Source organism: Megalops cyprinoides, chromosome 15 (assembly GCF_013368585.1).
Source record: "Megalops cyprinoides isolate fMegCyp1 chromosome 15, fMegCyp1.pri, whole genome shotgun sequence".
Classification (NCBI taxonomy): domain Eukaryota; kingdom Metazoa; phylum Chordata; class Actinopteri; order Elopiformes; family Megalopidae; genus Megalops; species Megalops cyprinoides.
This window is the reverse complement of record NC_050597.1, coordinates 9097944-9113557: the sequence shown is the minus strand read 5'-3', so window position 1 is coordinate 9113557 and position 15614 is coordinate 9097944. Positions and strand designations below refer to the sequence as shown.

The window sequence follows — 15614 nt, the reverse complement described above, 5'->3', positions numbered from 1 at the left end:
ATCTCTTTTGGATCCGTTTCCTGCTGCTTCAGCACAAGTTGATCACCGTCCCTCCCTGCCAAAAGCCTTCCCGCTTCACTTTTCTCATTTTGATAAGGACTTGTCCTCATTCATCTTTTTTGTGTTAGCGCAGGGGACTCGGGGTCTTGGGGGAGTGAGCCGTATTGATCCCTTCTGCGTCGCTGCCTGTGAAAGGGATGGTCCTTAAAGGGGCCGAAGTCCCACGGGGGACGGTGGGCGGGAAGAGAGATCAATTGCCGGGGTCACTCTAAAGTCCAGGATGTGGAGACACAGATGAAGCTTGTAGCTGAGAGGTGTGACCAGCAGGCAGGGTGTTTGGATTGGCTTGGAGGTGTGCATAGCTCCCGGCTGTAACGACCGTGGCGGAAACAGACTGGTACTTCGATCCCTGAATTCAGTGTCTCCTGATGGTTAGTGTCTCATAGGTAGTAGTCAGTTCCCATCAGCTAAAGAAGGGAAGATATTATGCTACCTCAGAGACCGTAAAGAACAACATGATGTAGTTCACAGTGCTAATTTATTCGGAGAATCTGAGTGCTCCAAGTTAGATACAATGCCTCTGTGTGCTTTCTCTGATTCTGTTTATCCTGTTTTGTCTGTGTGATGAAAGGAATCACTTACGCTGTGTTGTTTCTATTCAGTAAACAGAGGAAGGCAATGTGGGTGATGCTGTACCTCAGGCCAGCACACACCAGCTCATCAGAAAAAGAAATTATAATTGCTTCATTCTTTCAATAGGCAGGGGAGGTCAAATGAGCCACATTCAAGTTGTTGAAGGATTTTTTTCCCAATCTAATGTTTAAAATTCATTGCATCCTAGCTCTGTTCTTACCCACACACGATTGTCCTACCCGTCCAACCGTGCCCTCCCTGTTTTTATATTCTGAGCAGAAGTGGATTTAGTTTTGCTAGGGTTGTATGGGTGAACAGAGATGTCATACAATGATAGTCACCTCAGTGAATTTAAATAAAATGTTGAGCTCAACCTACCCCCGCCCCCCTCCCCCCCTCCCCGAAATCCAAGGTCAGACACTTGTGCTTTTGAATGTTTCATATAATGTCATGATCTCTGAGGAGGGCTCTTTCTGAGGGCCTGTGGGAAGGACATGAGCCCCTGATCTGAGACAGAAGCTGGCTGGACCCTGGTCCTGTCGGGAGTGATATCTGTCAGAGGGGTCCTGTGAGCAGGCTGAAGGCCTGGCTCCAGGAGAACAGCTGCTAAAAAACACTGAAACCCCCCCCCCCCCCCCATCTCTCACTCCCTCCTATCTTTTGATAAAATATCAAGCTGTCATTTTATTAGGTTCACGCAAGTCAAGAGGAACACGCTGCCAAGATGAAATAATAGATTTTTGTTCTTTTTTTTTTTTTTTTTTTTATTTTATTTTGCCGAGTGAGAGAAGTTGTGTTTTGGACACAGACTCCTGTTTTCACAACTGGCTTTTCACTGCGCAGGATTTCCGCATGGCCATCTCGTGCCGGCAGCTGTGGGTTCATTAAAAAAACATTCTCGCATATATTAACACATCACACCCAGTTCCGCATGAATCTGTCTGACTGGCTGGAATCGCATGGATAGGCCGGGTGGTTGCTGTAGCAACTCCTTTGTGATTGGGTAATGGAGTCAGTGACACCTGCTGTCAAATTTGATGCCTTTCTTGCATAAGCTGTGGCAGTTATTGAGGCCAGGGTTACCTGTTGACGGTAAATTGGAGTGAGGCATGGGTGCAGTTGAGTGAGCCGTTGAAAAATCCACAATAAAATGGCAATCCTGTTCCATATTCTTTCAAGCCTTTTGCAGATCCGCTAATACAAAGCATCTGATATTGCCATCTGATATATACATAAAGTATGTGCTTTCTTAGTGCCGATTTCATAGTGACGTTTTCACTTTGTAGTCTCAACATGTCTTATCCCTTCCATCTCATGTACCTCTTTGACCTTAGTCAACCAGTACTTGATGGGTTGGGCGGTGGACTTGGGGCCTGTTGATTGTGATAGCTTTTTTGGCTGCACTCAGTAATATCTGTAGTGGATAACTACTCTTCCGGCCCCCGCTCTGGACATCTCCAGAATGTGTCAGAATGATTACCCATGGAAGGACCACATTTGCTCTGACATTCATCTGTGGGAGTGAGCCCTGCTTTAGCCATGAACTGAGAGGTTCTGAAAAAACAGCTTATCCCCCGAACCACTTGTGTTAAGAAATGTAATTGAAATGTGCTAAAATGAAATAGACTGTGGCCTGTAGTATTTAAATACATACTGTGTGTGTGTGTGTATGTGTGCGTGTGCATGTGTGTGTGTCAGAGCTGGGCATCAGATTAAGTTGGGAGCTACTCATCTGATGAGATGCATCTATTTTTTTCCCAGTGTGTTTCCCCTCATGTCGTTGATACCCTAGTTTAGCACAGGGTGAATACGTACAGAGGGCATTTACTTAGGATTTTTGGTATGATCAGAATAGCAGAACAGAGGGCAATAAACAATTTAAAGTAGGTTTTTTGGTCCATCGGGCATAAAGAAAACTAGCTTTTTTTCCCTGAGCAGAAGCATTGTCTTTTGACCAAGAAAAGGCACATAAATCAATGTCAGGCAGGCATGAGGCTTGATTGATAGGGGCTTGATGTCTCTGAAAGCCCTGTCTCACTTCACTGACGCTTGCCTCCGCTGTGCTCTTAGCCTAACGAGATTCCGGCGCAGCTAACAAAATAAAGCCTCAGAGGCAAACAGCGCTGTGTCGGAAAAATCAATCAATGAAAAGAAGACCATGGGAGATAAAAATCAGTGATACTGAAGTTGGTGATGATAGGAATTCTAATTCCCCTGTGTTACTAATCCATGGCTTGCTTTTGGATATATTGACCTTTGGAAATGCAGGTACTGCAATTGACTTTTGCCTGGCTAATGCATTGAATTTGATCATTTTCCTGCCTAAATTAATTGCACTGCTCTTGTTTCTCTTGCTGGAAGCTAAGTACATTATTAGTGGCATCAGATGTACTCTTACATGGGACTGCACTTTTGAGTGGATATGGATTATTAGGGAATAAATTCATTGTTGTTTATGAACTCATTGCAGAAAACTCTGAACTGGAACTGATTGCCATATTAATTCTGTTCGTAATATTCAAATGAAATATGGACTTTTGAATAAATGCAAATGAAACACCTGCTTCTGAAGCCAAGTGGTTATATCCACTTAATGATGTCAAGGCACGGCTGTGTGAGAGTACACTGCTGATGTCTACAGGATCAAAGACATTTTTTATGAACCAAACTTATGTACATAGAAAATAATTATTTTGACCTTAAAATTTCCCCTCTTTACTTTTGTATAGGAACTTTCTTCCACAAGTCCCCAGTTTAAAGTTTTACATATTGTATTCATTCAGATTAAGTCATTCCACATGATAATACAAGGTCATTTTTATTTATTTATTTTATTTTTTTGACAATCAGACATGCATGAGCCGATCAAAACACTTCACTGTCTTTCACAAAACACTAGTTTTGATTGGTTTAGATAAGTTACTAAAAAGACATGTTAGCTCCATCCATTTTATTGGTCAATGAAACCTGACACTTCCATCACTGTAATTGGGAGGATGGGTCAGCTGTGCCCAAGACATGCGCCAATCAGGAAAGGCAGGCCCTTATCACACTGGCCTTGGCAGTCACATGGGCTTCGTTTGTGCCCTCTGTCAGTCTCGCGGTCCTAATGCCACGCCCGGAAATTATGCCAGGCCAAGCAGGGGATGACACGTGTGGCAGGTTCTCCTTCTGAATGCCAGTCACCCAAGGACCAGCTGGCCCTCCGGCACAGAGCACCAGTCTCATGGGATTGTGTATTTATTTCAGGTGGTAACAACTAAGAACGTGGTGTAGCGTTGATAACTTACTCTCTCGATTGCATGCTGTCTCTATATGTTAAATGTAAATCTCTTCTAAGCGATTTCAGAAACTTTAAGGTTGCATGAGTTAACATGAACTAATGCATTAGTTATCATTGACACCTTGACTGTCATTCACACCCATGACTGATTAATGTGTGATGGCAGTTGGTTAAGCTTTAACTCATGGTACTTCATCATGAATTCATCCTCTGTGAACCTACTGTAAAGTGAAAACCACTCAAACGATCATGTCTAACTGATGTTTAATTCACACCAATGTCTAATTATTGTGCCATGACATCAAGTACACAGTATTTCCTGTTTACCCATTTGTTAATTATTTATCAAGTCCACATAAGTGCTTTATAAATGTATTAGTGGGTCATTTATTTATTAGCTAATACATTAGTTCATTTTAACAGCTCAACAGGATCACTTCAGATGTGCTGCAAAGATGAAAAATAAATTATTATGGAGGATAGTGTTAATTTCTGTTGCCTCCTCTGTTACAAGATTCAGTCTGAACTTTATTCACTTTTAAAGATTATGGAATATAATACACAACAGAAAGGCATGAGACATTTGTAACACATTTGTATTGCTTACATTAAGAATTGATATTGTTTTGCAGTGTTAGATCGATAGACTGTGGTCAAAATGAAATCACTCTGTCACTGTGGCTCTCTTCTGAAGTGTTTGATGAGTCCTCACAAGCAATGGGATTACGTTGTGGAGCCGACATTTTGTCTGCAGGCTTCGACATATTGGCTCAATAAAGTGGTTTGTTTATTTGTTATTGTTATTGCATTCTTTTTTTCAGGAAGAAGTCAGGCATTGAATCGTAAAATATTGCATTTTGTACCCAGGAGGTACCAACAGACACACTGGACCGTGACAATGACCTTATACTCCAGGTTTTTCTCATATGAAGATGGAATAAAGAAATAACAGCAGGGCTCCTGAGTGATGCAGTAGGCAAAGTACTCTTCTAGACTGCAGGCTGAGCCCTATGGCCTGGGTTTTTAACTGACTGTGTCTGCTGCTGACAGGTAGCCCGCTGAGGCAGAACAAATTGGCTTTTACCCCAAGGATAGGGGTGGTTAGGTCAGCCTGGGATTCCCCATCTCTCTGCTCTCAGGCAGAGAATAGATACTGCATACACACGTACACATACTGCAACACAAATGCAGCAAACTTGTTCAGAATCACAAATGATTTAGTGTTTCCTCATCAGTTGACCACAGGCTCATCAGTGTAAGCACCTGCAAGATAAAGGTAAAATCAGAACACTCTCTGGAGTAAAAGTCCAGACAGTAAATGGCTAGGTGGATCCGCTTAATTAAACCAAAGCAGGATCTGGGCAAAGGCCGTCTTTGTGAATAGAAATCCTAATTTGAAAAGGCTTGCTCATGCCAAAACTGCAAGGTGCTCTGAAGAGTTGATTACAGATGTTTAAAAAGCCTTTAATGTGGTGGCATGTCCAAAAAAGGAAAGCATTAAAAGGCAAATGAGGTCTTTCTGATGATTAATTATTTCTGTCATTTTATGTGTTGTGGAATCTGCAGCCTTGTTAAAGTGTTTGCCTTGAATGTCTTGTTTCGAATGACACATTAATGGATTTTATTCTTTCCTGTCAGTCTTTTAAGTAGCTGACAGTGCTTTGAGGTTTTGGCATGTCGGCTTCGCACATAGTTCAGAAAGCCAGGGGTTTCCCCTGTGACGTCTGGAAAGTTCCCTCTGATTTCACAAAATGTTTGGGCAGGAGAAATGTATGGGTTTATTTTATTCGGTGAAGTGAAATCCATGGCCCAAGAAAGCCCTGGAAAAAAAAGAGGAAAAAAAAAACTTTTTTTCTGTCCTTTCAACATAGCTGTGGCTGTAAACCTGTTCTCTCCAAACAGACATGCAATCAGTCAGTAAACATTTATTTCAGATAGCACGCTTTACAGTTAGATGCAATTAGATGTCTCAGTACAGTTTACAGAGTTGTTTTTAGAAAATAAAAAAGTAGATAAAACCCAACATGGGCCTTAATGGGACAGTGGGTTGTGTAAAGATTCAAAAGAGGTAGTGATCACTCTGTGAATTTAGCCTTTTCCTTTTAATTGAGATGCCCATGTCAACTTTAGCTTAAGCAAAATCATGAAAAAAAATAATGAGGAGAATTTATTTGTGATCCTTTCAAATAAACCTCTATGAATCATTTGCTGTAGACTGGCATTGTGCATGCTAGGTCACGTTCTAAACAGTCTATATTGCAAAAACTCAAGCCCTTTTATCATGAATCCTTGAATTTGGAATAAAACGCGGTGCTTGATTCCACAGTGATTAGAAGCAGCATCAGATCGGATTGATTAAGTGGGGCAGCTGACTCAAAATGCCAATCGATCGCAAGTGAGCATCTGAATATCTCTGACATTCTTTACTGCGGATTGATGCAGAAAAGCACGGCAGGGTAGTCCCGCCAAGATTGCAGGCTATCTCCCCCATAGATTTTCAATCTTCAACAGCACATTAACTAATAGATTTGCTGACTCAGGCCAGACTCCTGTAGTTTCACATGGAAATAAGCCTATGCAGCTTTGAGGGGCAAAAGTATGAGGGTCTTAAGTTTCTGTTTGTTCCTTCTTCACTCTCTCACTCTCTCGCCCTCTGTTCTGGTCACTCTTCCTCCTTGTTCGTGCTCCGTTGCGGTCCTCCTACCTCTCTCTCTTGTTCGCTCGCCTCTTGGCACAGTGCCTTGTTTTGAAAAGCAGCATAAACTCCGGCATATTTTCCATGACTTCAGTCTTTAAGAAACCGACGGGCCGCCTTGCTTAGCGACCACTTGTCGAGCAGCGGGATGAGAAACACCCTCTGCTGGGTACGGAAAAAGGGAAAAAAGACACGTAACCGGGCAACCCAAGAAACATTTTTCAAAGTGACATGTTTATGCGAAGTGCAGCCGACGTTGTGAACAGCCACCAGTTCGTTGCTCCCCTGATTTGTCAAGTGAAAGGATCACATTGTAATAATAGACAGCAGCTAATATGTACTCTACAAGGTGTCACCTCCTTTGTGTACTTATCTGGGCTTGCTGTTTGCTCTAGTTCTGAGGCTTTGAAATCATTCCTAGCGCTGGACCTAAAGGACACAAGTGAATTTACATTAGAAAACAAATGCGCTTTGAAATCTTAGGAAATGAACTTTCTGTTGCTGTAACTCTCCAAATAGTGTAATTCAGATTTTTTTTTAATTTGGGCAGAACAGCAGGGTGTCATTGTATTCGGATTCTTCTCCCATGTATGATTTTGGATAACTCTGTAATGAACACATGCTCTTGCTCATCTCTGCCTTATCCTCTGTTCATTTCTTTGGCCAAACTCCATTTACACGGTCCCACACCTGTTCTCATCATTCAGACTGCACCAAACCTTAGCTCACCGCAATCAGTGTATTCAGACCGTTCACTGTCCAAATAAAACAAAGCTACAATAGGCAGCTCTGCCTAACAGACATTTATCTTGTTATAGGGGTATGATACGGCCAAGATCTCAGAGTTTGGCTAACTCTTTAAACATTCCATTTTCCCCTCCAGTATATTTAAACATTTGGGCTAATCAACTCCAAACTTTGCTCTTTTAGTTAAGGGATTTGCTTTTGGACGTATTTCTTGGCTGTCCTTTCACTTTGAAGTGGAAATGGTGGGTGAAATCAGAGAGGCGACCGTGAATACATTTATTTGCGATGGAGGGAAGTCTGTGTCCCATCATCCACATTCTGAGAATCCTCTTACGGTCTGGTGTAGGCTGCGTACAACCCCCATTCATATCTAGCAGCAGCAGCGCTGCGCTACCTATTAAACAGTCTGCCTCTATGGAACAAAATGTGTGTGTGTGTGTGTGTGTGTGGACAGCACAGCTACAAAGTCTCATTATACTCAGAAGCATCTCTCTGACAATTGAGAGAAAAGAAAAATGTTTCTCCGGAAAAGGAGATATACTGTGAAAACCAATGACTTGTGGACCTAGTCTGACCGTGTTGTTTAACTGTGGTTTTGAGAGTGTGTGAAAGAGAGACTTAGACAGAGAATTAGAAGAAGGAACTGGAGAAAGGCCATAACTGGAACCGCACAGCAGTGTTGCCAGATTTACATGATTGGTTAGAGATTGTGATTATGATTAATTATGATTATTATAAATGTTGTTATGAATATTGAAGCAGCACAGACTGGTCCAGCAGTGTTGCTCTGAGCCTCTGAGGAAAGGGAGATATGATACCTCCTGGGCTGCCCTACTCCTCTGGCCATTCCACTCAGATTCACCTGTTTCTGATGTAACAACATGTTAATACTGGTGTAATAATATTATGAATCACACTTTGCTAGAGCTCTGTGCGGGCCAGTCAAGTTCTTCCACACCGAACTCATCAAACCATATCTTTATAGTCCTTTCTTTGTGCACTGGGGCACAGTCATGTTGGAATAGAAAAGTGCCTTCCCCAAACTGTTGCCACAAAGTTGGAAGCATAGCATTGTGCAAAATGTCTTGGTATGCTGAAGCATTAAGATTGCCCTTCACTGGAGATAAGCAACCTAGCCCAAACCCTGAAAAACAGGTGTGGCCAAATACTTATGTCCATATAGTGTATGTCTAACTGTCCTCTCCAGATCCAGACAAGACCGCCTCATTTAGCTTCAGTAAGGAGCCAGAGACGTGCAGCCAAAAGCTCTAGCTTAAGTGACAGCTGTTCCTTTGGAAACGGGAAGCACAATAGATAGGGAGGCGTTGTCTTGATTGGCCGCCGTCAGCCATGCCACACCTCTCAGTTCAGTCTCTGCTCCTAAAAAGTCTCATTACTCCACCTGAAGAGCGGCGCACCGAATACGAGAAGGAGAATCATGGGCCCATAGACTATCCCTCAGCTGAACACGGGTCAGGTAGGATCCCCTCCCCTGGGTGAGATATCCGTGCCCCCCCCCCCCGTCCTCCTGGGTAATTGGTGAGCGCTGTGATCTCGCTCTGCGAGTGATTACGATTAACTCCTGTAATGAGGGCCGTGGTGAAACAGGCTCGTCCGTTAATTAAGAGCAAGATACGAGAGCGGGCGAAAGTGAGCTCTCTGGTGAATAAGCGGGCTGACGTTTGCGGGGTCAGGTGGCAGTCTTAAATGGCAACAGGCAGCTAATTATCTGCAGGGGGGGGGGTTTACACAGGCCCCACCTAATAATGGATTAAGGAGTCCTGAAACTTCAGCTACTGCCAATGCTTTAGTGCTACCGAATCTAGGACCTGCGGATTTTATTAAAGTTTTTGGTGGGGTGGGGGGGGAGGGGGGGGTCGTGGGGGGGGTGGCATGCAGATGAATTTCAGCAGTGAACTGGCAGAGGACAGTAAGCGTCGCCGACTGTGTTACCAGCGCGAATTGGAGTTTGATCGATTTTAGTGCTGTGTGAGGCCCAGCTGTCAGCGTGGATCCTGAGTGTTAGCGTGTTGTGTTTGTTCAGCGGTGCTCAGCAATGGCACGAGTGGGCCCAGGGTTCATCTGTTACGTTTCTCTGGGGGTTTGGGGGGGGGGTTGGTCTCCATCACCCTCTCCCTGCAGAGAGCTTAAAGCCCGGTGTAAGGCTGACAGCCCCTGGGGGTCACAGTTTGATCTGCATTGCTGCAAAGCTGTCCCCAGTGCCAGCTCAGATTGCAGGCACGGGAAATTTGGCACAGGGGTGTTGGCTGCCATTCTGCCTCATCTGCATAGGATCAGCGTCACTGTCCTTGAAACTCTATCCCCCCCACCGCCAGCACAGAAAATACACATCTGCTGTCTGACTGAATGAAGGCTGTGAGAGATGTGTGTGTGTGGTAGCTTTACATGCTCCCACCGTTACAATATCCCAGAACTGTGACGGAAGTGAACGATATGGCTCTGTGCTTTAAACCATGGAAAGGTTGGTATTTGTTGCCAGGCCCGGCACTATGGGGGTGCTTAGGGGTGCATTGCACCCCCAGTTGTCTCCTAATATCCTGATGTCTACATAGCATTTATCACTTTTTTTAAGATAGAAGACTTTTGTACCCCCCTGTGGATTGCAATTGCAGCCCTCTGTATTTTCTCCTGGCGCCGAGCCTGTCTGTAGCTCAGAACTAGCCTAAAACAGGAACAAACAGCGCAGGGATAGTCATTTTAAGAAAAAAAACAACTCTTTGCAAATGTCAACACAGGAAAATGCATTCAAAATCGGCTTATTGTAAGCAAAAGACATGCTACAAAATAGCAGTAAAATGGTGATAAAAGTAAGCAGTGCTTTCAGAGCTTCAGACTGCGTCATCGCTGGCACACTTCCACGCTGGCGTCCCTTTGATAGCCCAGTAGCCCTCCTCGAGTTGTGAGGAGAAAGAGTGCGGCATTTACGTGATGACACAGACATGAGTAATAGATCACAGGAAAGGCTTAATCTTGGAGCCGCATTGTCACAATGCCTAAGAAGCTGCTTACTAAGACCGCAGTGGCATCGGGCCTTTGTTGCGGGAGTGTTTATTTTTTCAGGCGTGAAGGTAAAGCTGGGCCACAATTGCGAAGGGGTGAGCTCAGCGTCCTCTGAAACCTGGCACAGCGGGCGGGGCAAAGTCAAACCATAACAGCTGCGCTGGAGCAGGCTGACAGCCAGGCTTCTTTCACTGATAGTTGCAAGTTCCCGGGAATAAGAGCCTTTTTTTTTTTTTTTTTTTACTGACGGTGGTCTGAAGGCACACCTGTTCCCATTCATGCCACTGCAGCATTCTTCCGCATGCTCGCGTCACCACCCTCGGGGTGCAACAAACAGATGTGTGTGTAAACTGGAACTGCTTTGCCCCTGAATCCCTTGAGACAAATATGGCTATTGAAAGCTATACCAGGTATGCTGTGTGTGGCTTGACACTGTACTCGAGAATGCGAGTTTGACCTGTAGCCACCCTTAGGCATCCTGCTTGAAATCTCTGGGGTTACCTTATCATTGACTTAGAATGTGGATTTCCTTGCCTCTCTGGGCTGGTAGGAGGGCCTACAGTATTCTGTGAGCAGACAACAGTGCTGAATCTAACTCCACTTACCTATGTGCAGACACCCTAATGGGAGAATTAGTGCAATTAGCACTAGCAGGGATATTTTTAATGTATGACAAGGCAGTCATGTCTGTGTCTTCCAGTGTCTTATTTCATGCCAGGAGCCTTAATGACCACCTACAGTTTGAGTGTTTCTCATGATAAGATTGTTGACCCCCCCCTCCTCTGCCATGGGGCAGGGGAAAAGTGAAACAGAATGCTTCTATTCTGCATTCTTCACAGCCAACGGGAATCACTTGAAGCATCGATTTCTGCTTGGGAGAAGCCTGCTATGATTATTCTATTCAGTGGACAGGCAGGATGATCACACGGAAGCAAGCTCACAGAGAGCAAACATTTTGTTGCATTAATTTGACAAATTGCCTTGGAACATCACCAGATTAGATGACACAGTTGACAGTTGCATGAAACAATGATTATTGTGCTTCCCTGCACAAGGGTTTGCAGTGTGCTGTAATTTAATTAATTCTCACATGGCACGATATATTGACAGCAAATGGCAGTGTTAGACTAACAGTGATATTGTAGCCATTGTAAAGTGAGGTATTACCCCCAGAACAACTTAGCTGTTTAAAAGCAATAATGTACGAGCAGATCAAGCACTTTTGAAAAGAAGCCAAAGCAATTAGGAAAAGTTAATCTTTTTCAGGAAAAGAATCATCCATTATTTTTGGCTGAGGTCTTACACCCTCCCGCTGTTTGTAATTCTTTTTAATATGTAAATAGCACAGGTGGATAAAGTAATAAATGTGTAGTAAGCCTGGAATAAAAAAGTATACATTTGGATAAATGCCCAGAGTAAAGGTTTTGTGACAGTATAAAGGTACAGGAGATACACAAACCTGTGTCCTAAAGACTGTAATGGAAAGTGTAACACAATTAATGGAAATGAATGGAAACTTGAAACAATGAAGAGGTGTACTGTATCCATAATCTCCAACAGCAAGCATTTTTCCCATTCAGAATGAATTAATTATTTTCCTCATGCTTCCCGGCATTTCTGCCATAAATTTAATAAACTGTCATTAATAGGAATGGATCTTTTATGGCAGCTGCCTGCCAAGTGAATTTACAACCTCATGGATTAGTGTTAGGATTGAGAGGTGCTATATTACCTTACTTTAAATGTATTAAGATAAGGAAATCTGGAGCAGACATGTGGATATTGGTTACGCCTGCTCCAGGGACACCAAGTGGAGCAACAGCCCCCCCCCCCCCCCCCCCCCCCATTGCTGTTTTATCGTAGCTCTTAGCTCTGCCATAAATAATTGAGCAAACAAGTTGTTAATCTAATTAAATGCGTAAAGAAATATGTTGACATCCTCAACAGCTCACTTCTCTGTGGAATATTGTTTTAAATCAAGCAGTGTAGTGTGTAGATAATCTGGCATATTGTGGATATTCCTTTTGCTTTTCATATTTGTTCGGTTGTATTTGTTGGAAGGATACACAACAGCGTTATGAGTGAATTTACTTCCTGCAGAAGCCTGTGGAGGCTCCGCTTTCAGAAAACATTTTGAGGTGGAGATCAATGTTTGTTATTGTCTCGGAGATTGAGATAGCTCCTTCTCTGTGTGATCAAACCACAGTGTGTTGGCGGGAGATTTTCTGTGTGTTCAAACCAGAAGGTTTAGGCCAAAGATAGCTCCTTCTCTGTATGATTAGCTCGCGCAATGAAGCAAGATGTTTCTTCACCCGTTTTTGAAAGGAGTTGATTGTGTAAGTATTCATTATGGCGAAATGCCATTAAATAGGCACTAGCAATTACATTTACAACACTGGAATAGAAACTTCTTTGATGCCTCGTGGCATACACCATCTGTCTGAAACCCTCACTATGTTGTACCTGAATGTGCCATCCAGCCCTTTTCACACAGTTTTAAAGAGGACCAATAAGCTGCCCAGTCATATACAGGCGTGGACCAACTGTCCAAGCATGCCGTTATCATTCAGTTACACAAATGATATTAGTTCACTTAACTACATTTGAATGCAAATGAATTAGAGTTTACTGACCAGGGTGGTTTATTAGCGGAGTCACAAGGGCTCATTGTGATAGAATTCCTGATCAGAATATAACAAACAACATATACTTACCTCAATGCTGTCCACAATTTCACCAGTTTCATAATGCATGTTTTTATTTTACCGCATTTGTTAACATGAAAGATTACCTAGGTGGCATGACCACGGATCAGGAAGTGGAGGCCGGCCAGTGGTAGAGACTTTCTTTCCTTATTCAAGAGAAGAGTGTGCTATTTACCCCTGTGGGCAGAAAGCCAATCTCTCTACATCCAGGCCTGATGTATTTTCAGCGGTTCTGCTGACCCTGCTTCACAGCTAGCTTGTCAGTGACAGCACAGGCTCCAGATCAGTGCGCTTCTGATGAATCCTGCCTGTTCTCTCAGTGGTCTCGGGGAAGACGCCTGACTCCAGGTTACCCGGCGCAGCTGAGCCCGGTGACCTGCTGAGGAACTCGCTGACAGCACGCCGATTGCATGTGAGGACAGTGAGTCTCGGTGACAGTGTTGTCACTGCTGGTGGCCCGGGCACGCTGTCATACTAGTGGGCTTTCCTCATTAGTTCCCATCCACATTCTTACTTCTTTCCCTGTCTTGGTCGTCAGTATGTCAGAGTTCTTGGGGGACTCTGAATTATTGCCAGGCATTTTGAATCGACACTGCTACCATGTGCTTGAGCAAGGTATTGAAATCTAACCTACATTTCCTGATTGATTCTCCCGTTATGTAAATGAAGTATGTTAAATCCCTGCGGGTAGCTCTGAATAAGGATGTATGCTCAGCTAATTGAATAATTAATAAATAAATAAATAAATGTATGAAGAAGCAGCACAGGCATTTTTCATGTCTTACCTCGCCGCTGCATTTAAACTGTTGTTACTAAAATAATCAGTATAGTACCTGCACATGAACTGGATGTACCCTGCACAAGCAAGGACTTTGCTGCTGTGATGTTTGCCAGCATGAAATGGCCTGTTTGATATCGGGGGTGGGAAGTGTAATTGGTATTCCACTGCTGGAGGTAAGAAATTTAACCAGCTCTGGCTGTTTCTCAGCCAACAGTTGTCGATAATGTACAGCATGGAAGAGGAACGTGATGCCCCTGATCCATATCCGCATATTAATAATGAATGCTGGCTGCCTGGAGGGGCACTGGCGTAGCAGCCATTTAACCCCAGATGACTCCAGCTGATTACCTCTGGGTGTATGCATTTGCACCAAGATACAGAAATGAGCAGTGTACTATACATACATGTGTGAACTAGACTATAAAAAGCACAATACAGTGTGTTTCAGTCACGTCTTGCTGCAGGTAAAAAGGTTTGAATTAAAACGTGACCTTGAGAGAAAGGACACTGCACATTTCTGTATCATTAAGCAGGAATAAGTTAACTTGGCTGTTTATCTTTGTTTCTTCATTTCCCCCCTTCATTTGTTTGTTTTTTTCTCATCTTATGACAGTTTTGAAGGCTGTGGAGTAATATTTTGAATAATAACTAATTTTACTGAAGTAATCAGCTTAATGGATCCTGAATAGGAGTTGGCTGCCCAGTCGCTCTATTGGTGCAGAAACCAAATTGCTTTTGACAGAAACCATAGGCAGCACAAATACAAAGTGTTTGGCTACGATGTTAAATGTGTATTAATTTTTCGTATTAATGAACATTATACTGTTAATGTCAGGGCTTGTTTGCACATTAACTTAATTAATGGTGTAACAAACAGGACTAGAATGAAAATGACCTTCCTAGATACATTGACACTGTGGTTGGAATGACTCAGCATTTATTGGCCTCTTACTTACATTTAAAAATGCAGAAGAAAGTGAAAGCTTTCTTGAGTTGGTGGCTGTACTACCCTGTTGCATTCTGGGGAAGAAGGCCCACAAATATAGATACACACACAAGACACGCACATGCCTGTGTCTTAGTCAATAAAAGTCCCAAGTCTCAAAGATTCATCCTTTAGACTGCAGTATCGGCCATGTTTTCCCCTTTGGGAGCAGGATGGCTTAAGAGCCTGTAAGCAATGGCACAGGAAAATAAAGAGCTAACCCCGCGCAACAGCTATCGCAGATGGAGTGGGACCACTACTCAGTAAGGGGTCATTTTATATTTAGACTGACAAACTGTGTGAGTCACGGAGGAGTGGAGAGCCGCTGCCTGGTCAAATGCATCATGAAACGGATCCACTTCAGCCGGCATCGTCTGTTTCCATTTCTCAGAGTGACGCACGGCTCAGTGTTGAGTACCGTAAAATGTTTATGCTAAGCATCAGCAGAGACGACGATACACGTTGCGGTGAAACATCGCCACAGCCGAAACACAATGCATTTAACAAACTCCGTGAGATAATCCCCCAAAAGCACGTCAGACTGAACACCAGATCTCCGTTTGCAAAACGCATTGCATCGACAGCGTGCTGAGCAAACACTAGCCGGAGCTGGACAGTGATTTCCTATACCAGCCCGTGATTGATGCCAGCTCCCTGCAGTCTTATTTCTTGGTTAATTATTAATTGGCGCTGATGACGAGGATGTTGAAACGCTCGCTAAGCAGAGGGGTGTGGAGTTGCGCAGCGGGGAGGGCTTTGATGAC

At 43.6% G+C, this 15614-nt stretch overlaps 1 protein-coding gene across 3 annotated transcripts in view; it reads left to right on the top strand.

Annotated features, from left to right (window-relative positions):
• The window catches only part of LOC118789697 (sodium/calcium exchanger 1-like), a 142495-nt gene that overhangs the window by 36219 nt on the left and 90662 nt on the right, over window positions 1-15614 (top strand). The window lies entirely within an intron of this gene.